Below are 26,704 nucleotides of genomic sequence, written 5' to 3' on the forward strand. Positions count from 1 at the left end.
TCTGTCTGCCTGGACTCTCAGGTCTGTCTCCAACTCAGGGCTTCTCCTGAGTGCTTCCCAGATTCTCCTTCTTAGTCTTACAGTTTGGAAACTCTCCCAAGGCAGCAAGCGGGGCTGCCGTGGGGTCACCTGGTCTCTTTCCTGACTCTCTAGGATCTTTGTCTTTCATTGCCTAGTGCTTAGTTTCTTGAAAACGGTTTTTTCAAACATTCTGTCCAGTTTTTTAAATTGTTTCAGACAGGAGGGTAAGTCTGGTCTCTCTCCTTCCACCTTGGCCGAAAGCTAAAGTCCAAATCTGTTTCACATGCTCAGATTCCACCTACATTCTGGTTTAAACTCACTGTTGTGATTTCAAGAATTAGAACATTTTGCTATCTTCTTCTTCTTATCTAATCTCCTTTCCCACAGTGTTTTGATGACCTCGATGCTTTCTCCTGAATTCTGTGACTTAATGCATTCTATTTTTACTCACTAATCTTGATTGACTTTTATCCTTTAATGCAATAAATTTCTCTTCTGTCCAATACTATCTGGCATACAATATGTTTCTTCTTCACCCTCTCACCTATCAACCAAAGAATGGCAGGACTGCCTGGCTGCAGTGATTTGTGTCTCCCTCTGCTCCCCAATTCGTACATTGAAGCTCTAACCCCCAATATGATGGCATTTGGAGGTGGGCTTTCGGGAGGTGATGAAGTTTAGATGAGCGTGAGACCCCATGATGGGATTAGTATCCGTATAAGAAGAGCCCTCTGTTTCCACATGCACACACAGAGGACAGGCTATATGAGGACATATTAAAAAGGTGGCCATCTGCTAGCCAGGAAGAGCTCTCAGCATAGACTGAACTCTGGTGGACCATTTTTTCAGCCTCTAGAACTGTGAGAAAATAACTTTCTGTTGTTTGAGCCACCTAGTCTATTGTGTTTTGTTATGGCAGCCCGTGCAAACTAACAGACCTGCCGTCTTTATGCAGACATTTGCTCTCTCTCTCTCTCTTCCTACTCAGGCCGCCCTCTTGGGGTTTATCTTCCCTTCAGGCTATTCTATAACCTACACTCACGTCTATTTCTCTTTTTAATGCTGGCACTGTCCTAGGCCAAGCCTCCTCATCCCGGTTTGTGATAGCCTTTTTCTTTCCAGACCCTCTGTTCTGCACATGATGCCACGGTATTTCTGATCATGGCACATACCTCTTCTCATACACCTTCAGGGACTCCCATCGTCCTCAGAAGTGGTGTTCAAAGTTTTTTAATTATTTCTTCCACAATGCCTTCTTCGATCTCCCAGTTGGTTATATTTTCACCTCTGTGGCCCCATAGGGAGTTTGTTTTCTCTCCTAGTCATTACACATATCATTCTCTTGTAATTACCTGGGAACTGCTGTCTCCTTTTTAGCCTGCAGACTCCTTGAAAGTGAACCTCACAGAGCCTTGCGCATATTAGGTGCTCACCTAAAATGCCCACATCAAAATTTTCAAGTCTCTTTTAATGGTCTGGATTTTAAAATGACATTAGAAGGAATTTTTAGAAAAGAATGAAAAACCACCATAATAACTGTACCCTACACAATGCATTTCATTTTTGTTCTTCACCGTTCAGTCTTTGTGTCTGTATTTTCGGAGCTATATTCATAATGAACATGCAAATCAAAGTTCTTTTTTTCAAATGTACTCCCTTGTACATTTCCCCCTGTATTTAGTTTTATAATTTTAAGTAACTGTAATATCCTATTAAGTAGAAATACCATAACTTACTAGGCTGTATTAAGATTTATTGGATTCAAACCTGTAGAAATGAAACCCGATATCAGGATCTCCTCGTCCAGGGGAACTGACTCTGTTTTGGCCCCCACCTGGGTCCTCCCATTAATATAGATTAGTCCCTTCACTGGTTTCCATGAGAAATATGAGCCAACCAAGCACTTTTTGGCCTTTTTTACTGAAGATCTATGGACTTAGGAAGGGATCACATTGCACAATGCATGGTCCTTTACTTAAAAAATCCTCATTAATCATAATCTCTTCTCTACAGAGACCTCCTTGCCCCACCCCCCTACAATTCCTACTTCACCCCTTTCCATACCCAGCATCCAGTCTTCCTTCTTAGTTTCCTGGGAAGTTCAAATTTCTTGTCTTGTGTTATTCAGAGTAAGTCACTTTGCCCTGGCAACCTCTTCCAGTGAGTAGAACCAAACTTAATAAAACAGAGTCCCCCAGTTATGGGACACACTCCTGGGTGGTTACAAAGCATAGGGGTTCATAAATAACATTCTTCAAAACACCTCCCACTGAGGCTTTGTAAGAGATGGAAAGGTCTGTCCAGGCGGGGTGCTGACACATCTTCGAAGGTGTCGTCAGGGCCTGGCTTTTGGCATATGGGAAAGAGAATTGTGGACGAGCAGGTGCTTTCATGGAAATGCATAAACTTGGAGTAGAGTTCGGGGTGCCAGGATATTGCCAAGGCAGGTGTGGCTCTCGGGGAAGCAGAGGTGCGGGCTCGTCTCCGAGGGGAGCTGCGGCAGGCCGAATGCACCCTTTTTCTTTCCATCTTCTGGGGAAAATAGTGTTTGATGGTGCTGGATGCCTAGTTTTCATGACTAGTTTTTGGAATTCTCTGGGTTGGAGAAACCCAGCTTTAACCGGCCTAGACAAGAAGGGATTTATGGCTCTCATCCCTGTGACAGCTTGTGGAGTTGGTAAGAGCTACAGCGATCAGGTTCTGGGCTGAAATTATACTTAAAACAGCTGCAACTTGCTCTCTCCCCTGTACGTCCCTGTCTCATCTCACGCTTGGTGTATTCTCTCCAACTGAAAACAGGCCCGTTTCTCCATGTTTCAGGGCGGGCGGCCACTAGCAGATCCACCTGTGTTCTTCCAGCTCTAGGACCTTCAGCTCCAAATTGGTAAGTCTTAGGGGAAGACTTATTGGTCCAACCTGGGGATCATGGCCTCCTCTGGACCAGCCCACCCAGGGGAATGGGATGTTGTGATGGGTCACAAGTCCTAAGTGTGGATTTAAATAGCAGAAGAGGGGAGATTGGAAAGCTTGAGCATTAGATGAACAATCAGGTTCTATAGCACTGGGGCCCACTCCTTCCTGCATCCAGGAAATGGCTACTCTTTCTGGTGATTCAGCTTTGAATTGATGTCTCTGTGGACTTTGACCTAATTCCAGATCATTAAGTCTCACTTATTTTGTTTAAGCTCAGGTATGATTCTAACCATTTTGAAATTCTCTTTTAGAAGTCATTGAAATGAATGTGATCATATGACCCATTTTACATGAACACAAATTAGCACCCTTCTGCTTCCTTGTATGAAGGTGTTACATCTCTGCGTGTACATTTCATGCAATTCCCATGTATATGGTCAATCATGTCTAATTTGAACTACTTGTCGGAAAGGCAGTCTGGATTAGAAAAACATCTGATTCCTGATTTATATTTTAAATAACTCAGGTGTCCATGTTACTGATTAGGGTTCTAACTACAAACAAAATTGACGCTGGGTGGTTTAGGTAGGAATGACTGATCAGGAAACCCAGCTAGCCCACCAAATGGTCGGGATGGCTGAAGAGACAGATTGGAGGCTGTACTCCAGGAATGACTGCCAAAGCCGCACTGTCAAACTGGGCCACTAAGGGAGCTGCTGCCTCTCCATGGTTAGAAAGCTGCTGAATGAGGACGCTGCCTGCCCCAGCTCCTGACTCTGGAACTGTCCCATCTTTGCTAGGATCTGTCAGCAAAATGGACACATCGCACCTCTTTCTCTCCATGTTATTCCTTCTCGACTCAAAGTCAACCTCTCTCGCCATCAACTTAGTTTTCAATCCAGGTCTTGCGCAAGCACGAATGACTATTGGACCTACCTCGCGCCCAGTACTCTAGCTGCAGGGGCATTTAGGAAAGCCGGTGTGTGAGTTTTCAGCCTCTGTGCAGTAGAAGGGGGTTGAGGGATGGAACAGATATGGAATGAGCATCTTCTCTGTTTGGATTCCCCACAATGCCTCACATAGAGATGATGCTTGGTAAATGTTGGTTCAAATGTGTGTGTGAGTACGTGTTATAGAGTGAATGCTTGTGTCTCCCTAAATTCATATGTTAAATCCTAACTCTAACCCACAAAGGGCACCTATGATAAGTGACTAGATCATGGGAGTGGAGCCCTCCTGAATGGGATTAGTGTCCTCATAAAAGAGACCCCAGGGGCTCTCTTGCCCTTTCCGCCATGTGAGGACACAGTGAGGAAATGGTTGTTCATGAACCAGGAAGGCAGCCCTCACCAGACACTAATTCTGGTTAAGTCCTCTTACCTATCTGGGCATCATTTTTTTCACCTGTCAGGTTGTAGGGTTTGACTAAAAGTTCCTCGCAGTTTGAATAGTCAAGGATTCTCTGACTTTTCCTGCAGAGAAGGAAATCAATGAAGTCCGTGAAGAAGCTTTTGTTTGTGATTTATTGATGCCTATTTCCCTAAAAATATCTGAGGAGATGGATTACCTTTAGATGTTTTTGCATTATATATACATACACATGCATATATTTACCTAAGGGAAAGTGGCTGTTCTTTTAAAAGTATAAATTGATCTATCTATCTATCTATCTATCTATCTCTTTTTTTTATGGTGACATTGGTTAACGAAATCCAATAAGTTTCAGCTGTACACTTTAACAGTAAGGCATATATATATTTACACTGTGTGTTCACCTCCCATAGTTAGATTTCTTTCTGTCACCACATATTTGATCCCCTTTACCCCATCTACCTCCCCTCGCCACCTACCCCACACCCTCTGGTAACCACTAGTCTATAGTCCATGTCCACGAGTCTCCATTTGTTTGTCCTGTTCATTTGTTGCTTTTAGGTTTATATCCCACATATAAGTGATATGTGATTTTCAACTTTTTCTGTCTGGCTTATTTCACTTAGCATGATTATCTTGAGGTCCATCCATGTTGTCGCAAATAGCAGTATTTCATCTCTTCTTATGGCTGAGTAATATTTCATTGTATATATGTACCACAGCTTCTTTAGCCAATCATCTATCGTAGGATACTTCAGTTGCTTCCATGTCCTGGCCACTGTGAATAATGCTGCTATGAACATCGGTGTGCAAATATTTTTTCAGATATGGGTTTTCAAGTTTTTGGGGTAAATACCCAGTAGAGGGATTGCTGGATCACGTGGTAGATCAATTCTTAGTTTTTTGAGGAACCTCCATACTGTTTTCCCTAGTGGCTGTACCAATTTTCAGTCCCACCAGCAGTGTATGAGGGTTCCTATTTCTCCACATCCTCTCCAACGTTAAAAGTATAAACTCTTTAGTGTCTGAGAAAAGCCTGGGAAATTCTCTTCTGTTGTCTCTGCTACCGACAGCAGAACAGGTCTAGTTTGGGGATCAGATATCTTGTGCCTTTAAGCTGAATAAAATATGTAAAGAAAAGAAGACTCGGGGGCATCGTGCAGCTTGTGCCCTGAATGACCTCTTGGTAGACATTTAATTTTGTTTCTAGTTATTTGGGGTTGTAGGATAGGATTATATTTCTCAGGCAGAGAAAGTCATTAATCAAGAGAGGGGCCTCTTAATCCTCCTCCCAATTTTAATGAGACACTGTAAAATGCCTTTCGCTGGTGCAGAGCGGGTATCAGCTGGGTGTGATCGGGGCCTCTGTGTCAGGTTTGCAGTGGTATCGGTGGTGTCGTGCACCCAGTAACTCACCAGCCTACTCCCTGACTCATGGGGGCAGACATGGGTGAGATGGCTTTACAGCCTCTCCCAAAAGGCAGGCTGACAAGTGAGGGCCTGAGCAATGGCATATGGGGTAGGGCCTTAGACAGCAGTTTCAAGTTCTAGAGTAGTCCCCAAGCAGAATTCTAAAGTATATGCTATGTAGCAGAGACAGGGCTTCACTGTCAGCTTGTGGGTGCTTCCCTCCTTTGCTGAGGTCAGAGCTTCACACCGGATGGAGCAGGGTGTGAGAGCCAGTCTCCCGCCTTCCGCCTCCCAACCCTCCCCCTGTCCCTCCTTCCAAATGTGCGGGTTGCTGTGCCACTTGCTGGCGAGATAGCAATGTGTAAAATGCAGTTCCTGTGCAAGAAGCCCAAAGAAGAGGAGTGACAGGTGTGTTGTTTACCTCCCTGATTATCCGAAGGGGGTCTTGCCCTCCGCCTTTAAAACCACCACCAGGCCAGCACTCGCTCTCCATTCTTTCCCTGGGCAAGGCCATCTGCCGGCCCCTGGCCCTGCACTCTTTGGCCTCTAGTCATTAGGCCCTCCGGGTTCCATGGCCCGTCCTTCCTCCTTGGAGTCAGTGGATGCCAGTGCCTGTGCTGCTGTCCCTCTGTACAGTGGTTGGCCCGGTGTGACCCAGGAGTCCCCTGCCGTGTCATCCCAGAGGTTGAGTGCATGCCAAGGGCTTCCAGCTGTCAAAATGGCCACTGGGATCCATGTGGGCCTGACAAGAAGGGCACAAAGGACAGCCCAGGTTTGGCTGGCTGGGAAATATCGCATGACCAGTAGATTTGCAGGAAGTAGGGAGTGGACTCATGAATATTCATGTCCTCAAATTAATTCCTGAACCAAATTGAAAGTTCTCCTTTCCAACTACCCCACTATCCCTCAAATAAGAATTTGAGGAAAGGGACGAGAGAGAGAGAGGGAAAACCCATAAAACAGTAAATGAGGACTAAACCCTGGGGGAAGGGGTTAAAGCTCTTGTGTCTCAGGGACCAGTGAGGGGAGGGGACGTTTCCTCCCAGAGTCAACCTGCTGCTGGGAGCTGAGCAGCCCTGGGCTCTTCCTGGGCCTGGCTTGCAGCAGGAGTTGGCCTCACTGGCCGCTCCTCTGTGTGTGTGTGTGGGGGGGGGGCAGGGGTGTGCAGCTCTGATTAGATGGTTCTGATGAAAATTTCCTATTGGTAGGCCAGAGAGACAGGATAGGGGCTGAGGAAGAGGGAAATTCTCTCTAGTTTATTTCTCTCCCTAGAGGATTATAGAATGCGAATGCAGCAGTCCCCCCTTATTCTTGGGGGATACATTCCAAGGCCCCAGTGGGTACCAGAAACCAAAGATAGTACTGAACCCTTTAATATCATATTTTTTCCTATATATACGTGACTATCATAAAATTTAATTTATAAATTAGGCACAGTAAGAGATTAACAAGTAATAAAGTACACCAATAACAGTATACTGTAATGAAAGTTATTCTCTCTCAAAATATCTCATTGTACTGTACTCATCCTTTTTGTGATGATGTGAGCTGATACAATGCCTATGTGATGAGATGAAGTGAGGCACTCAGAATGGCACACAATTTAAAACTTATGAATTGTTTATTTCTGGAATTTTCCACTTACAGTTTTCAAACTGGTTGCCTGCAGGTAACTGAAACCATGGGAAGCGAAACCGTGGCTAAGGGGAGACGATTGTTCGATAGTTTCTTATTTCTGCTGTAACGAATCGCCACAAACTGAGAGGCTCACGCAACACAGATTTATTCTCGTACAGCCCTGGAGGTCAGAAGTCCTAACATCGGGCGTTGGCAGGGCTGCGTTCCTTGGCTCGGGCCCCGGCCACCATCTTCAAAGCCGGCAGGACAGCGTTTTCAAACCTCTCTCTCAGCTTCCGTCATCACATCGCCTTCTCTTTCTTCACCCTTCTGCCTCCTTCTAAAGATCTGTGTGAGGACACTGGGCCCACCTGCTGAATCTCCTCATCTCAAGACGCTTAATCACATTTGCAAAGTCCCTTTTGCCATGTAAGGTAACAGATTCACAGGTTCTGCGGAGTAGGACACAGGCATCTTTGGGGGCGCCGTTATTCGGCCTACCACGGTGGGGATCTGGCTCGATGTTTTCCAAATGAGTGATCTGCAAGGTCTTGGGTCTCTGAGGTGGCTCTCGGGGGTGGGGAGGAGGGGCCAGCTCTGAAGCTCATTCACCTTCCGTCATGAGAAGCTATTCTTTTGTCTCTGGTATCTGTTGGGGTTCCATGGAATGTTTCATTTGAAGAAAATGTTTGAAAACCACTGATTTCGTCCAATCCCTTCAGAATGAGGCCCAGAGAAGGAAGGTGGTTCATCCAATAACAAATAGCTAAAAATGGCAGATCCAATGCTGACTTCTGGCCTCCTGTCTCCTGATCAAGTGCTCTTGCCAACAGCCCCACTCAGGGATAAAACAACAACCAAACTAAGGGTGTGTACGTGTGTGTGTACGGTGTGTGTGATGTGTGCGTGTGTCCTCATTTATTCGCACAGCGACCCTAAGCAAAAAGCAGAGGGGAATTACTTTTTCGCCTCGTTTTGGTGAGAAAGGCCTTGTGCGGTGGAGTCCCGGTGAGTCGCCAGGAAGGGGCCACAGCCTGAATGAGGCCTTCGGACAGGCCCCCATTCCCCACAGTCAGCTTCTCTCTCCTCTTCCCTCCTGTCCCCTTTAACAGATAATTGAAATTGGTGGCGAGTCAGACACTCAGCCTCATTCCGGCTCTGGGGCTCTGGGCTACAGATCGTCATTAAATTAACTGTAAAGATTTTCCATGTGGGCTGGGAGGTGGTGACGCAGGGGACCTGGCGGGACTCTGGAGCTGTCATTTGCTCCCCCCAAGCTCCAGCTCAGAGCCACTGCCTCGAGTGCCTGGGGATGTGATAATTCAATCTGGGGAGCACTGCATCCCTGGCCTGGGCTGGGCCCAGACACACAGTCCAACCTCCCTGTAGCCAGATGGATTTGCGAAATGGAACAATTAAATCAAAAGCGAGCTGTCTAAACTGGTTTTTTCCCCTTCATCCTCAGCCAGTTCTGCAAACCCTCTTCCCAGCATTGTCTTCATTAGTGGCCGAGACAGCCTGGACAGGACTCAAATGGCTGGCTCTGAACTGTGCGCTCTGCACCCTGAAACGCCAGCTCCTGCTACGCGCACCACCTGCTGCACCGTTTGGCGGTCCCCATGCTGGCTCCCCCAAAGTCAGAAACGCCAAGGCGTGCCCTGTGTTTGCAGGGACAGCCAAGTCCAGCCACACCGCTGAGCCTCACTCTGGGGTGTGGGGGCAGTGTTTGTTTCTAGCCAATGTGAACGGTGCTCCTCGGAGTTATGTGGGCGGTGCTGTGTTTGGGGCGTCCCTCAGACCGGAAAGAAGGGGTTGTTCGTGTGGTTTTTGCTTAGGTTCTGACTCCTTTCCGTCTGCTGCTTGGTGGAGATGGAGTGAAAGAGAGAGGGCTTCTTCCTCCACCAGATGCAAAAGCTACATGTCACCAGTTCCTTCTGTCGGACCTGGTAAATGGACACTGGGTTGGTGCCTCTTTTATGAAGACCTGTCAGGTTTGTCTGGGTCAAAAGCCCAGGGGCAGAAAGAAATGGGAAAAGAGAGGGGTCTGCAAGACTCGGTGACATTGTGATGCAGCTTCTTAGATCACATGTCAACACTCGAGATGGGGAAACTGGGTCCTGAGGGGGAATAGAGGACCCAGAAATGCACGGTGGGGAGAGTGGGTAAGGCCTCTGTTGTTCCCCGAGCCCCCGGTCACATAGCTCTTGGGCACAAGCACAGTGCCTGGCACACAGTAGGTGTCTGTTGACAGAACTAATTGGAGCAACAGTGATGTTTCTGAGAAGAAATGGTAACTAGATCCTCAGCTCTTCAAAGGCAGGGCCATGTTGTCTTCATCTCTATATTTCTAGAGCCCAGAAGAGGCCTGATATTCGATAGATGCTCAATAAAGATGTATTAAATAAGTCAGTGTAACCGGGGACAAAATGGCTGGTTCTTGAGACAAAGAGTCCACACCTGGATGTACAGGAGTCATTTTGGGACATTAAAGGAAGCCATCCTTACCAGAACGTTTGGAGTAGCTGGGCAAAGTTCTGGGAGTGAGGAATATACTTCAGCACTGGGTTAGGTGTCAGGAAACTCAGGTTCTAGTTCCCATTGTGTGTTGATGGTCAAATCTCTTTTCTTCTCCTTAGTTTTCCCTTCAGTAAAAGGAGGGGTTTGGGCCAGGTGGTCCCCATGCCCCATCTAGCTCCAACATCTTGAGGAAGCTTAGGGGACTCCAGTGAAGGCTAGGGCTCAGGGAGCATGGGCTGTGGTGCTGGCTTCTCATCCTGATGATCTGGGGAAGGGGGACAGTGTCCATTTTCTTCCCAAAGACTTCTAGGCAATAGAGTCTAGAGCAGCCTGGGTCTCGGACAGGACACTGGATTAGCTCAGGACCAATCCCCAGCTGCCCAAGGAAGAAGGGCCTCTGTGTGGGGGCAGGACCAAGTCATCAGGTAGACTGTGATGGCCTTGAGGCCGATGACATTCTAGCTGGGGCGTGTTGCTGACCTTGGGACATGACAGACTAAAGTCACCATTTCAAATGCCATCATTGCTGGTCCTATGGCAAGGGTCACTTCTGGGGAGAGGAGCTGGATTCTAGCAGACATTAATGGGCTGATTTGTATCCACCATGGCCCTTAGAAGGGCTTTGGCCACTTGGAATTTCTGGGTCAATCCCAAACTGCTCTGCAAGAGTGGATGGAGGGCAGGTAGTTCCAGTGGTGACGTAGGGGCTCGTCCCTGGAATTGCTGAGTGACTCAAATGATCTGCCATTTATGCCTTCCCTGGCCATCTTAGGATCTGTTTTCCTCCTTTAACTCACGCTTGGCCATGTTTCAACCTTTTCTGTGTTACACCTCATCTAGGCTCTCTCAACAAGTATTATCTCAGTAGCTGCAAATGGCAAAGTTTAACTATTGTATATCCAAATATACAAATATATGTATACACATATATGTATGCAAAAGGAAACTATGTAAGCTCTCAATGCTCTCAATGTAAATATCTGTAGTCACACAAGCCAGGTCTTCAGAGAAGTTCAGGTTCTTCAACAAGGCTTCCCCTCCCCTCCTCTTATATTAGTTCTCTCTGGGAACAGCCCATCAATTCACAAAGACACCCGGGCTTGCACAGGTAATTCACCACCAAGCCCTGTTGGTTGTACTGCCCAAGAGGCTCCAGGGTTCCTCCCACCATCTCTTGCTTGGAGACACAGCTGCCTCCTTGTGGTTTCTGGGCCACTGGCCTCTGCTCTCTGCTTCAGCTGCATCTCCAACTGCTCCCCTTTGGTCTCTACAGCTCAGCCATTCCAAGGCTACGCCAGGCTCCTTTCTCTGCCTGAGTTCCTCTGCTTGGAGCTGAGTATTTCTCTAACCAAACTTAGAGTTATTTTTACTGATTCCTCTGGATGCAGCCCAGACATCCTTTCCTCCTTGCTGCCTTCCACATCTCCCCATGTTGCTGTGTAATCGTCACTATAATCAGTTGCTTGCCTGCACCTGCACAGGAGTCTATGGGCTGGTGTCCCTACAGTTCACTGTCGTATATTACTGGGCATAAAATGTGTTTCCTTTGTTCCAACATTACAGGTAATGCCGCATAGATATTTTGATCGTTGGGAGGCGGTGTGGAGTAGTAGTTAAGAAGACTGGCTCTAGATTTGGATCCTGGCTCTATTGCTATATAAAAAGTTGTCAGACTCTGAGTGCCTCAGTTTTATCATCTGTAAAATGAGCATAAAGATGGTATCCATCTTATAGGGGTAGAGAATTAAACGAGAAAACACATGTAGTCTAATGGTGCTTCGACCAGCGTCTGGCGTAGAGTACGTAGGTGCTCACTTACTGTAATTTATTTTCCTTCTTATTGTGCTTCTGAATTCACTCCTTACAAATATATTTCTAGAAGTAAGAAAACCTTTAGATCAAAGGTTAGAAGGTTTTTATGGCTCTTGAAATATTCTGACAAATTGCTCTTGAAGAGATTGTGCCTCTTTCCCTCCCGTCAGCAACACCCGCGCAACAGCTGGTTGCTTTCTCCTGTCTCCTGCGCAGTGTGTGCCATATTCAAAGCACAGAATTCAGAAGATGAAAATCACGATGGCCTCCTTCTCTGGGTTTTTGGATCCTCCACCTACCCATTCCCACTCAGCTCTATCCTCCGCTCCCAGCCCAGAGAGCTCCCTCTTGCCTTGAGTGTGCCCCATGCTGGTTGGCACTGCATTTTTCTATAATTGTTTTGTGCTACGATGATTTATGGAGATATTAACTTATGTTTTGTTCTCACTGTGATTGCTTTCATTCCCATCCCATTTCAAGGTGGTAGCCAAGCTTGATCCCTCCCATTGCCAGGCATTGTGTTGCAAGGCATTATGGGACCCATGGCAGTGAGGGGGAAGCAGGGCAAGGGCAAGGAGATGATGCAGATGACTAACCTGATTGTTGGGGCTGCCTGTCAGGATTTAAGCCCTAGCTGTCGAAGCACTTGGAGATGGAGCCTGGGCGGCAGGTGGTGCTGTGGGTGGAGTCAGGTGAGAATTAGTGGATCTGTGTTGAGGGCAAGATCTTTGTCGATAGCTCTGAGCATGAAGCTGGGGTCCTGGTCAAAGGCCCGGTTTTGGGGTGGGGCTCGCTTTGGAGGGAGTGAGGAAACCAGGAAGATCTTAGAGTGGACATACAGGCCTGGGAGTTACCTGCAGTCCTGGGAAGAGGGGAGGAGGGCAAGGCGGGACTTGGGGCCCGGAAATGGTCCTGCCCCAGCTCCTGTCTCTGGCAGGCTTGCAGGTTGTTATTCCAGGCCATGCTGGCTGGCGGCCTGGAGTCACCGCCGTCATGGTCATAATAGTTTCAGCCTTGACCCTAGGATGACTGGAGAAGGCTAAGGCCCCCAGGCTATCTGTCAGGACCAATAACTGGTGGGTGTGACTGTTACCCCTACAAACTCGGGTGTGTAAGAAATGCCCCAATGCCTGCGTACCCCCACCCTGCTGGGCTGGTGAAGACTTCTGTCCTGATTCGGGCTGTTCTAGTTCCCTTTCTTCAAAGAGATTCAGCTCTCTCTTCTCACCTCCTGCATCATCTAGGATCAGCCACTTAATGAGCTGATGCTCCCATAGAAACCAGGACAGAGAGTTTCTGCAAGCAACCTCTATTTCAGGCCCTGGGTACACAAGCTGCCTTTGAGCCAAGGGTGTATTCGGGCCCCGGCCACCTTCTTGCTTGCGGGGGTGGCGGGGTGGGGCGCGGTGAGAAAAGTGTAGCAAGAACAAAATGCAGGTTAAGGTTTCCATAAATTGCTTTGTAACCCAGCATTAGGCATTCTGGACATAATGATAGGAGTTTCATAAATTCATGCCAGTTGATTGATAAGTCAGGCTCCCCCGCCAAAAAAAATCCTCTAAAATTACAGAAAAAGGAAGCCTTGTGTGTGTGTGGTTTTGTTGTTGTTGTTATTTTGTTTTGTTTTGGTGAGCGGAAGACCTGAGAGTCTGAAATGCTATTTACAGAGAATGAATTCAACTTGTGCTGCCCAGAACTGTCTTAGAGACTATGGGTTGGTTAAAAGGTTTATAATTAAGTTATCACTGCATCGTCATTTCGGGTTCCAAAACTGAGAGATCCTTAGCCCCCTCTCCCCTCAAAACCCCCTCAAATCCACCACTAAATTACAGTCAGCCCAACATTGATTTAAAAGAACAGCATGAAATCATTTATCAGGCATCGAGCCCAACAAATCTGAGCCGTTTATTCCTTAGTCCTTTAATAGCTAATTACATGCTGCATAATGTAAAAATGCAGCAAGGCCCCATTAAGAATAAATCCAATTGTTTGCAAGGCACATTATAGAAATGCAGGTTTGGCATTCTCCCACGGTCTATGACTGCGAACCCATGCTCTCGGCAAGTGAAAAACTTGGAAATAGAACCACTGTTTTTATAACAACCCTATTGCCTTTAATGACCCTGTTACCTTTAATGACCATTTTCTCCTCTTAAGTTCAGCAAAGTGTGGAAATATCGCTGTGCTCTTTGGTGCAATTTTCCTACTGTAATTTTTTTTTTTTTGTCCTTAAAAGCCCCGAGAAAGTGCATTTTTCTACGTACTTATTTGCTACTGTCAAAAGAGAGCAAAATTCATGGAAAAACTCAACTGTCGATTGCCAACAAATATGCAATTATTTCAGGCTCGTGTTTTAAGCAAAAATGGTTTTCGTGGCAGAAACTTGCTTCTGTTTTGCGAACAGGGATGAGGTATTTTTTTGCTTCTCGTCGTTCCTCTTTCTCTGGGCATCTCCTGGGAACACCTGTTTTAACACACACAGGTGAATTTCCACTAGCTAGGCCGGGACGTTCGGCTGAATTAAATGCCCACTTTGGTGCCCTGTTGTGCATTGCTTAGTGACGGGGGAGCACAAAATCATTTTGTTTCCAGTCTCATAAAGCCTATCATTCCAGGACATTACACCAGCACGCTGGGCAGTAAGTGATGTCAGGGATTGGAAAGGAGGAGAAAATAGATGATCCTGTCCCCACAATAATACAGGGAAGATATATAAAGGGAAGTAAGTAGTAATATTCTTGAAAGATAAACAATTGACTGGCTGTCACAAATAACTGATGACCGAGATCCTAAAGAATGTGGCCATGATAAAAAATACATCTAGAAGCGCACACACACGTATTCTCCTGACATGTCATCGCTGTCCTCTTTGCGGGATCAAATTAGAAATACTGTTTGCTAAAGGCAATATTCTCCGCTCCAGGCTTGTGAAAGCTGAGCTCCTCGTCTCCCAGGAACGCTCTGTTTGACTTTCATCTTGATATTGAATTTAAGCCTCATATTTTATGATGAGTACATGCAGCCCTTGGCCCACCTGGTAATGACTACTGCCCCCGCACTGGAAGTCTCATTCACCACCGGGGCTAGGAGCAGACTCATCTGATGACTTGGACTTCGGTATTAATTAACTGAAATCTTTCTCTGGTTTGAACAGCCCTTTACGGAATTCTTCCTGAAGTGCATTTGCTTGCTTTGCTGTGTTGCCTGAGTTAAGAATTCCATCATGGACAACTTGAATTCCTGAAGGCGAGAGGCTTCCTGTGGTTCTGCATGACAGAGAGGGCCATACTAAGATCAGCAGGTGGGAGCTGCCGGGTTCCTAATGTCAGTTCCCCAGGGGGTGACCTCCCTATCCCAAAGAGCTCCCCGGGAATAGAAAAGCTGGGCTGCTTGGGAGGTGGGTAATGAGTCCTGCATCACGGGGGAACCACTGATGGGGCTGGACGAACTCTTGGAAGGGCTGCTTATCAGTTGGCATCACCGAATCACACAACCCATGGTGACACCATGACCCACCCATATCCCCTCATCCTCATCACGTTCGTGCAGGAAGACCTGACTTCTAGCCATTGGCGCCCGAGAGCTTTTTCGTGCCACTTGCTCATGCTGTTCTTGCTGGAAAGGCTGGAGAAGTAATGCCCCCGACGCCTGTGGCCTTCAACCAGTGACTGGCGGGTGTACATACTCCGGCTCTCTCAGCCTTTGGGTGGGCTAACTCTGGGGTTCGTGTCTCCATTGGCTCCCAAAGGTTCCCCAGGGTTAAGCTCCTGTTACCTACAGAGGTAGCTGGCCTCCTAAAGCACCATGTGCTGGCTTAGGGATGCTCCCTTCTCCGTCTCCCTTCCCCGGCGTCTCCTCTCCTGTCCTTTACGTCCCAAATGCACGGCATGGTCTTATCTCAGGGTCCGCTTCTGGGGGAGCCCCAACTAAGAGAATGACTGTTTGTTCTAGACAACGAGGCCTGACAATGGGGCGTATTTGAAATCGGGACTGGAGAACATGGTCCGGAACTACCAAGCCCCATATTGTGAGGGGCCTTCTCAGCCCCGAGAGGAACAGAAATAAATCCGTATCTGCTGTCCCCGCACCATTTGATTTTCGCAACTGGGCCCCCGTTGGCCCCACCATCTGCCCCGCTGTGGTCTGCCCTCTGCCGTCACACCTGTGTCCCAGGAGACGCTGTCCCGGCCTTGTTTCTTAGGACCCTTCTCCATCTTACACCTCTATTGCTTCAGAACCGAGGATCCCACGCTTGGCACCACACACCTTCTGGTTGCTGTGCGCCAACTTCCTGTTCTCGGACGTTCCTGAGAGTGACCCTTTGCCCACTCAGGCTTTCTCTTGCCATCATTTCTGGCCATCTTCCATTCAGTTGCCAGGTCGCGAGGCCAAAGAAGCACTGTTCTGAATGTCGACTTTTATTTTTTGTTGTACGTTTAAGGACAGAAGCGTTAGGAGACTGAGGTGAATGTGTCCTGGCCTCCACTGGACACGAATACATTTAGATTTCGTGGTGTTTGCCTTCTTATCTAAAAGCGCAGGGTACGAGTCGTAGAAGTCTGGTTAATTGACGCTTCTCAGTGCTGAGCATCCGTGAGTTCCCACGTTCTAAGTTTGAGGATGTTTCTGTGTGTATGAATGTCATGGGCGATGCTTGTCTCTGCGTGTTTGCGTAGCACAAACAGCCCCGAGTCAGCTTATCGTTCAAGAACTGGGGGAGAAACTCGAATCAAACACAGTAGGTCAACGGTAAATGCTGTTGTGACGTTGCAGATAGCTCTCAGAGCCTCGCCACTAAAATGTTCGGGTGGCACATTTCTGGCTGTTTCTGCCCTCCTTCTGTGGTACCCAAAGCGGGCGTCCTTCACTTCCGGTACATTAGAGTGGGAAGAACTAACTTGTTCACGTCATGATTTATGGCCCTTTAAATGTCCCCCTCATTCTAGGCTGGAAGAGGACCAATTTCTCCTATGAGCTAGTTAGTCTCTCCCACGTGATGTGCCTTGCCTGTCCCCCAAGAGTCCTACTGGAGGCGTGGACTTCAGCATATTGACACCATCCTGGCGAGGGGGGGCCCCTTGTTTCCAGTAGTTGGGACGAAGGTTTCTTTAGTCATCGGGTAGAAGGTGTGCAGGGGGCTGGTTGTTTAGACCTGTAAACACAGCATAAAAGGACATGTGAAAAATCCCTTCCCTCCAAGGCAACTCTTTCCTTTTTTGTGTGTGTGTGTGTGTTGTTGGGCTGACCCCATGTCAAACATGGCCTTTTCTCTTCACATCCTATCAGAAACGATTTTCCATGTTTCTATAGCAACTTCACAGTGGTTCATTTAATGGCTGCAAAATCTCAGTGTGCTGATTACCCCCACTTCTTGGAGGTAATTGAGGGGGATTCCAGTCTTGGGGTACTGTAATGAACATCTTCACGATGAAAACTTTTGCTTTGATTTAATACTCCCTAACCAAGTAGTCCAGGAGTAGAAGTATTGGGCCAATCAGTGAAGATGTTCCTCTGGCTTTCGATAAGCATCTCTACATTGCTTTCTAAAAGGGCAATGTACTCTGTGAGTCAGTGTACTCTGCCATCCCACTGGGTGCTATGCAGCCTGTTAGACCCACGTGCGCAGAAAACAGCCTATAAGGATCCCCAGCTCCCTCTTCTTAAAAATCATCTCTATCCTCTTGAGGAAGAGTTAGAAATGACATCTTCAACCAAAAAACCCTGGCGTTACAGGCTACCTCACAGAGACCCGCAGTGCTCCCAAAGGGTGAATGGCGATGGCCATGACATGCCCTTGGGCCCAAGGCACTGGCTGGCCTCTCACTTGCATTATCTGCTTAGTTCTTATAACAGCTCTCCAAGGTTGGCATTTATTATCCCCGCTTAAAGATGAGAAAACCGAGTCTCAGAGAGGAAAGTAACTTGCTTCGGGTGTCAGAGCCAGAATCGGAATTTTGGTCTACCTTGTTTTATAGAAACAAAAAATTATGATGTTAGGCTATGTGTGGATGAAGGAAATACCACGAAGGTCATTGTCAGCTTCAGTGCATCTTTGAGAACAAGGACTGGGGCTGAGACAGGCTGAGGGTCAGCCTGGACCAAATTCAGTCTAGACCTACAAGCTGAGGTGAAAAAGATTCATGGGCACATCGTCACAGAATATGGCTGACCAGGGCAGTGCAGCATCAGCTAATAATTCGCAAGTGCTATAGTGCTAAGTGAATCTCTAATTGGTGAAGTTTACCTAGTTTGGGGAGTGAGGGAAGGCTTCCTGGAGGAGGTGGTGTTTCAGCTGCAATTCAAAGGATAACATTAACTAGAAGAGAGTGGTGAGAGAGATGGGGAGACCATTCTAGCAAGGGGAAGAGTGTGTGCAAAGGCCCTGTGGCTGGGGGAGAACTTGACACTTGAGAAACTGAGAGAAGGCTTGTGTGGCTGCCGTGCAAAGCGGGCAGCCTGGTGTCCTCATCGGTACCGGCTTCCAGAGGTAGGCAGTGCAGGGGCCGCAGGTGGTGATAAAAGCCCAGGCTGGGAGGGTGAGTCATTGGAGAGCACGTTACACACAGTCCTCCGGCTTCCCCAAACTCGTTTCCACCCTTTTTCCAGTTCAGGAGGTTGGAGAGCTGAACACCAGGTTCCCTGACAGCTAGCATTCTGGACGCGAATCAGGGCCTGTCAATTGGACACAGGTGTGCAAGATTTAGACAGGAGTAGCGTGGCAGAGGCCTCCTTTTTGCCCCGTTAGGCTGTTTTCTGATGATGAGGTCGTGGAAATGTGAGGATTTCTGCAGTCGTGTTGCAAAGCCCATGCTCTAGCCTCCTGGTTCTGCGGAGGTCATTGCGGAGGCCACAGCAACAGCAGCGGTGACCTCACAGGGCAAAGGTTCCTTGGTGGGTCAGTTCTGTTTGTGTGGGAGTCATTCCTGGAGGCCAGCCTCCAATGACTCCTCTAGCCCTTCCCCTAAAGTGAGGGTCTAATTCCCGGTCTAATTCCTGGAAATCTCTTCCAGGTAAAATGCTACAGGGGATGCTGCCGAAGCTCCATCCCCATAGCACCTGGGCTCACCTGCAGCTGAGGCACAGTTCCCAGCTTCCCCCGCTGAAGTGCCTGGGCCCACCTTGTTCACTGATTGAGGGCTTTTCCCGTTCCTCATTCATTCTGCTAAGTGCAGGCAGGGGCTGTCCGCAGGGAGAAAGGCGTTCACGTCCTGGGCGACTTTCAGCCAGTGGGCGGTGGGATTCGTCAGGCAAGTGCCCAGCTTGCTGTCCCTGGGGGAGGATTCCGGGACACGTGCCACATGATTTCTCAGAGGGTCCCCAGTGAGACTCACACAGTGGAGCCCACTCGTTACTACACCCTTTATTTTTCTCCCTATTCTGTGTCATTTTCCCCACTTCCTCACTTGCATTTCATGAGGTCACCTCCCAAGTAAACCACCTGCACCTCAACTCCTACTCCAGGGTCTCCTTTGACTCAAGCCAAGGCCAATAAATACCTATTGTAGTTTATTCTTATTACTTTTTTGTATGTTCCAAATCTGACTAGGAGAGAGAGGCACGAAAGACTAATTTACAGACCCAGATATTGACACTTTTTAACCAAGTCAAACGTATGCCAGGCAATCACATCATTTTCAGCCTCTTAGTAACAAGACTGGTATCCTAACACATTAAAATGAACTGGAGTTGTGTATCCATGCATCCATCTCTTCATCCGGCTAGCCAGCCAGCAGTCATTTAGCAAACCTCTGCTCACGCCCAGCATTGTGCTAGCATTTGAGGAGAGAGAAACTAATTAGACTGTCTGCCTCGTTACACTAGGTGTGATTAGATCCTACGGCACCTGTGCTTCTGCCATTTTGAGTGCCACTCTGTTTCCTGCACACAATGCAGTTAGCTCGGCCATATAAACTCAACACTAATGCCAGCTAGTGGTCTTATCTTATAAACATCCTAATCATAACATTTCATCTATCCTGAAAAGTGTCTCCAACATTCAAACCGTGTTTCTATTTTATTAAAACGCACTGTATTAAGACACTGCTTCTCAGGAACTAAATTTAGTTTGAGAAACTGCCCTGAACTTGGAGTCATTAAATGTAGCCTTTTTTTCTACGTGTATATGACAGAGAAAAATTCTAGCCAGCAGTGTCTATATTGAAAATCCTGCATTAGATTGCCATCAGTTGCTAATAATACATCATAATTATTCTTATAGGGTTAAGCTTTTCTCTTTTCTCTTCTACCTGCCTTGCTGAGATAACCTCTGAGGATGTCCTGAAAGATGGTAGGGCTGGAATTCAAAAGCTTTCATGACAGCTGAGCTCTCCATGCAATTCATTATGTTGAAAAGATGGGCAAGAGAGGGTTGTCTGCAAAGATAATGACCATGCAATTTCCAGTTCATTTTCCTTGCAGCCAGATCTTGGAGGCAGCCCATGAACCAATTTCATCAAGCAGACCCTGCTCATCTCTCATCTGCTATGTTGGGAAAGAGGTTGTGTCTGGCTCAAGCAGGAACAGGCTGAAATCCTGGTAGCATGGGCAGGGGAAGAGGGGAGGGGATAGAGAGGTGGCTGGGGACACAGAACAGGGCTCGTCTTCAGAGTGCTTGGTACGGGGGGGTCTTAGGCGAGGTTCTGGCTGGCATCAGTGTCAAAGAAGCTCCATCCAGAGGGTAGACAGGGAATAGTAGTTGACGCCCAGCTCAGGCCACAGTCCTCTGTTTTCTCTGTATTCCCAGCTTTGAGCTCAGAGCCAGGCAAAGTAAGAGCTCAATAAATGTTTATTATCTAACTGAGAAAGCACTGGTATGAGATTACATGCAGTAAGGAAATCAGTCACGCATGGTTCCCATGGGAAATGAAGTCCTGTTCTCTAGTTCCTGTTTATGGAGTGAGATTCTCGGTAGGAGTATTCGAGCCCGTTCGCACCATCAACACTGGACTATCTATTGAGAGGACCATCTTCCGTGTGTGTGTGGTGGACATCCCCAGCGTTGTCCAGGAAGGGACCGAAGACTTCCAGGGTCTGGGAATCTAGCTGCGTCTCTCATTACAGGCTGAAACCAGTGAAATCCTGGGTGGCCCCCAAAGGGAAGGCAAGCCAAGCTTTAAACACAAAGGAGGTGGTTTCTTCCAATTAGAAGGTGGCAAATGTCACACATGCCATGTCTGTTGTGCAGGTTTTCATTCACACTTTCAAGGCTGTTTCATTTTCTTTCCCAGCCCTGCTACCCTCCTTCCTTTGTCCCCCTTTCATTTGTCACCGTGTGCCCTTGGCAGGTACTCAAGGTTATGGTCACTGCAGGAAGAGTGGCCTTGCCTGATTACAGTAAGGAAGAATACTAAAAAATTGTAGAAACTAGCATGACAATGTAAATTAGAAGAACTGTTAAATTATAAGCATTTGAAATCTTCCGGGAGCTCACTTCCCTCAAAAAAAAAAAAAAAAGAGTATTTGCTTGCTTGGCCAATGGCAGGGACCATTAATTATCCCTCTAAATCAAGTGTCTGCTTTCTCCTACAGTAAAAGTACCCCCAATTTTAACTGAGCACAAAACCACTTAGAAGAAAGACTGCCTTTCCTAGTCTCTCTTACAGTTAAATCTGGACATGTGACTAGACTCTTGTCATTGAGATCCAAATAGAAGTGGTGCGTTCAACCTCCTTGTTTCTTTTTCTTTCATTATTAAAAAAAAAAATTGAAGTATCATTTACATACAGATCTTAACTATATTGTTCAATGAAATTTGACACTCCAATCGAGATAAAGAACATTTTTAATACCCATGAAAATTTCTACATCCACTTTTCCTATTACTCCTCTCTCCATGCCTTAATTTAGACAAGCTCCCCATCCTGACCCAACTGTTCTTGAACTTCATATGAATGCAGTTATACAGTATGTATCCTTTTGTATCTTGCTTCTTTCACTCACACAATGTTTGAGATTCAACCCATGTTGTTACTTGTATCAATGGTTCATCCCTTTTTATCACTGAGTAGTGTCCTATTATATAGATGTATCGTATTTTACTTGCCCATTCTCCTGTTGATGGACTTTTGAGAGGTTTCTGATTTTGAATTATTAGATTAAGACTGTTGTGAACATTCTTGTACAAGTCCTTCTGTGCACATATGTTTCCATTTGTCTTAGAAACAGGATTACTGGGTCAGTGGCTAGGGGTGTGTTTATAAGAAATTGCCAGAGTTTTCCAAAAACGGTTATCCTATTTCACACTTCTACCAACAATGTATGAGCGTTTCAGTTGCTTCATGTTTTCACTGACATTTGGTATTATCCATATTTTTAATTTTAGCCCTTCTAATTGGGGTAAATTGGTATCTCACTGTGGTTTTCATTTGCATTTCCCTGTTGACTAATGATTTTCAACACCTTTTCACATGCTTATCGCCTATTCATATGCATTGTTTTGTGAGATATCTATTCAAGTGTTTTGCCTATTTAAAAATCGTACTGCTTGTATTTTTTTAAAAACCTAATTTATTGAGGTATAATTTACATATAATAAGATGCATCTATTTCTAGTGTAGGGTTCAAATAGTTTTCACAAATGCATATACCTCTATAACCACCACAGGAAAGATGTGGAATATTTCCACCATCTCACAAAGTTCTCTAAGTGCCTCTTTGCAACCAATCTTCATCTTCCCTTTACGCTTTCATCCTGGGCAGCCACTGATGTGATTTTGCCATTAAAGATTAGTTTTCCCTTTTGTAAAACTTTAAATGAATGGAATCATACATTTTTACCCTTTTGTGTCTGATTTTTTTTCTCAGTCTATTGTTTTTGAGTTTTATCCATGTAATTGCATACATTAATATATTTTTCTTTTTATAGTTGGGTAACATTCCATTGAATGGACATGCCACAATTTGTTTATACATTCACTAGTTGAAGGGTGGTGGGTTGATTCTCAGTTTGGGGCTATTTCGATAAAGCGTCTATGAACATTTGTATATAAGTCTTTATGTGGATATATGTTTTCATTTCTTACACAAAAACTAGGACTTGAATTACTAGGTTACATGCTTAATTTTATAAGAAACTACTATACTTTTTTCCAAAGCGACTGTACCATTTTATTTTACCGCCACCGATGTGCGAGAGTTCTATTGTTCCATGTTCTTGCCCACACTTGGTATTGCCAATTATTTTAATGTTAGCAACTTTACTGAATATGTAGTAGTTTTAATTTGCATTTTCCTGTGACTAATAATGTCAAGCACATTTTCATGGACTTATTTACCATCCATATATCGTATTTTATGAAATAGCTCTTTAAACCTTTGCTCCTTCATTTTTTATTGGGTTCTCTTTTTATCGAGTTGGAAAAATTATTTATGTATTCTGGATACAAGTTCTTTATCAGATATATATATTTTTCATTATTTTCTTCAGCCTATGGCTTGCTTAACAGTGTTTTTCGAAAGAGAAGACGTTTTGATTTTGATAAAATGGAAGTGATCAATATCCTTTTTAATGGTCTATACTTTTTGCGTGCTCTTTAATATCTTTGCCTACTTCAAGTTTGTGAAGCTATTGTCAAATAATTTCTCTTAGAAGCTTTATTGAACTTTGCGTATGAGATAAGGTAGGGCCAGGGTTCATTTTACCCGCTCTGCATGGATGTCTAGCTGTACCAGCATAATTTGGTGAAAAGATTCCCCCCACGCCCGCTGCCACACACACATTGAATTGCCTTAGTGTCTTGTTAAAAATAAGTTGTCAGCATGGATTTGGATCAAGTTCTGGACTCTATACTGTTTCACCGATATCTTTGTGTTTAGGCAAATACCACACTAACTTGATTACTGTGGTTTTATGGTAAGTTTTGGTATCAGTAGTGTGAAATTTCCAAAAATTTTCCCCCAAAATTATTTTGGCTAGTGTAGGTCCTTTGTATTTATTTCTCTATAAATTTTAGAGTCAGTTTTCAATTTCTACAAAAAAAAAGGGGGGCGATTTTTATTGGTATTGTTTTGACTATGGGAAGAATTGATATTCAAACAATATCTAATCTTTATAATCCATGAATATGGTATATCATTTCACTCTTTTAGGTCTTCTTTAATTCCTCTCAGCAATGTTTGTAATTTTCATTGTAGAAGTGACACATGTCTTTTGTTAAATTTTCCCCTAAGTACTTTTAAAATGCTATTGTAAGCATCACTCTTTTTAAAAATTTTATTTGACAGTTATTTGTAGCTAGTATATAGAAATTTAACTGATTTTTATATATTGTCCTTGTATCCTGTGATGTTGCAAAATCCACTTGTTAATTTTAGTATCTTTTTAAAGCTTCTTAGGTGTTTTTATATAAATAATTAGGTCATCCGTAAATAAAGATCTCGTGAGATCTTCATTTTCTCTGAGTTGTGGGTCAACTTCATGTGCACCTCTGAGGTGAAGGGTGTTAGCTTTTCCTGTAGATCATCCATAGCATTAAGTTTGAAAAGTATGAATGACAAATATAGATTCTAGTCTGTCTCCATAGGCTCTAGTTCATCCTACGATTCCAGTTTGTCCTTGTCTTCATCCACATTCAGTTCTCCTTTCTGACTACCAGTCTAGTCTGGCTGACCTCCAGTGATTTCAGGCTTAATGCTAGTTACCGAGGCAACAGCTTGTGGGGACTGTTCCACCAGCTCCCCATATTGTGTAAGGTCAAACCCATGAGATAAATCCCCGATTCTGTACTGAGGGTCGTAGTTCTGTTTCTCTGATCGACTCTGACTGCTATACAGATGACTAGGGCTAGTCTGGTTCCTCCTCGTTCCTGGAAAATCTCTCCCCTCAGGACATGCCACATGTACCCAGACCAGCTCCCCACCCTTTCTCAGGTAGGGACACTGCCTTGGCTCTCTGCCCACCTATAAAAAGCTCTTTTCTTTCTGTAATTCAGTCATCAAGACTTCCTTGCAACCTTCACTCTTTGCTAGACCCATAGAAAAGTATGGTTTTAATTTTTTTTGTCCAAATTTTTCTTGTCGTTCCCACAGGATCAAGTATTTTACATCCTTCTATATCATAAACAGCAGCAAAACTAGAAAGTGTCCTTAAAGGGCAGGCGTGGGCCCTTCTCATTCCTTTTTCTCTTTTCTGGGGCTGGGAACACACCTTGTGTCCGGTACTACAGAAGCTGTCTTAGACCTGGCAATAGAGATCCCCAAACTGGGGCACTGGGAAGACTGGAAGTAATGAGAGAATCGCTACACTTGCGCTGGATGGCTGACTGCCAGAACTCGATATGGGAATCTAACACCTTGAGTGTTTAAGCCACTGATACTTTCCATTTTCTGATCCGTGCAGCCAGCCTTGTTTCTAGAGAATAGAACTGGCTACTGGGATTTCGCGAGGCTATTCAGGGCAGGCAGGGGAGAGGAGAATGACAGAGCTGGGAGCAACCCAGAAGGCTCTATGAAGACAAGCTAGTTGGGGAGGGGGCAGGAGGCCAAGAAAACTAGTGCTAAGGCTGGGTCGGCTGTCGCAGAGGGAGGCTAGGAGATGTGTTGAAGAGAATGTAAATTATTTTTAGGCAGCCTTGCTATGTGTCATGTGATGTAACTTCCCTTCTGCTACTTCCTTAAGAGTCTTTCTGTATAGATCTATGTTTCTTTTCAAAGCTTTCAGGAGTTGGATTTGGGTTTTTTGGATGCAGCCCTGTGCTGAGGCAGGCCTGGAAGAGACCCAGTTTTAGTTAGGTCCCAGCAAATAATCTGAAGAGAACCCTAGGACTGGGGATGGTTTTGTTACTGAAAGTTCCCTGAGGAGGGGTGGTTCAGCAGCCTTAGAGTCACAGAATATCCAGTCTGGAAGGATCTTGGGTAACTGTCCATTCACATTTCCTGTTTGCAGATAAAGGCAACTTGCTGTTACTGCTTATTTGCTCCTTTGGATCAAGTTATTTACTGGTGGGACTTCCCATCTAGACTTCTTGGTCCTGTTGGGGACTCATCTCCTCTCAGCCTAGCGGCGGGTTGACAAATAGTTGGTATCTACATTCCCCAAATGGGAATTTGTCGTTGTGAAGTTGATGAATATGACTTTTGTCGTTTCTAGAATATTCATTAAATGACTGAAATGGAGGGCGATTCCTCTGGCCGACCCAGAAGAGGGAACTGGGGCCCACAGAGGGGAAGCGACTCATCCAAAGGCATATAGCCAGTGGGGACTGAGCTGGCATTAGACCTGCGTCTCGTAGCTCATGGTCCAGAGCACTTTCTGCTCTCCCTGAGTCGAGGTGGCATGATACAATGAAATAGCATGGGCTTAGAAGCCAGACAGACTGACTTTATCCTGGCTTCTCCCCAAATTCTTGTTGATTTTCCTTCCATCCCTTTGGAGGCTTTGCTCTTCTTGGTGGCAACAGAAAGATGGAATGTAGTTGCAGCAGCAAATTCACCCCTGACCGTAAAAACAAACTCTATTATCTCCTGGGATTTCCTTTTATTACTGATGGTCCCAGGTAGGATAGATAAAGCAACACGAATTCATAAAAATGCTTTATCTAACCCAGTGTCTCTCAATGGAAGGTTACATACTCCCTCCCCTCTGTTCGCCCAGGAATATTTAGCAATGCCTGGTGACAATTTTAGTTGTCACAACAAGGGGTGGGATTAGGGGAGGGATTGGAGAACACTTTGGCATCTAGTGGGTAGCAGTTAGGAATCCTGCTAAACATTCTACACTGCACAAGACAGCCCCACTCAACAAAGAATTATTCAGTCTGAATTGGCAGTATCCTGATAAGCTAACTATGACCGAAGAATGGGAGCTATATCAGGTGTGTAGTATCCAAGAGGCACCAAGCCTGCAGGCTCACTACAAGCCCTTTAATTTACAGCTTGAGTCCATCTCTGTCTGATTTCATCCTTCACCCACATCCTAATCATTTCCCCAGCTTCCCTCGTTCCCCAGTGTGGAACTATGAAGACCAGAGCTTTCCAAACTGTGACATGCATGTGAATCATTCAGGGATCTTGTTCATATGCAGATTTTGATTCAATGAGTCTAGGA

General features: G+C 45.6%; 1 long non-coding RNA gene across 2 annotated transcripts in view; it reads left to right on the top strand.

Annotated features, from left to right (window-relative positions):
* Window positions 1–15,810, top strand: part of LOC120609035 (uncharacterized) — a 62,766-nt gene extending 46,956 nt beyond the window's left edge. Inside the window, exons 4-5 of one of the 2 annotated variants that reach the window (XR_005654629.1) lie at window positions 2,842–2,905; window positions 14,816–15,810. This is a non-coding gene — a long non-coding RNA (uncharacterized LOC120609035). The remainder of the gene's footprint in view (window positions 1–2,841; window positions 2,906–14,815) is intronic. The other variant, XR_005654628.1, reaches the window with a different exon arrangement.
* The last annotated feature ends 10,894 nt before the right edge of the window (window positions 15,811–26,704 follow it).

The sequence above is a fragment of the Pteropus medius genome, unplaced genomic scaffold, assembly GCF_902729225.1.
Source record: "Pteropus medius unplaced genomic scaffold, Ma_sr-lr_union100, whole genome shotgun sequence".
Classification (NCBI taxonomy): Eukaryota; Metazoa; Chordata; class Mammalia; order Chiroptera; family Pteropodidae; genus Pteropus; species Pteropus medius.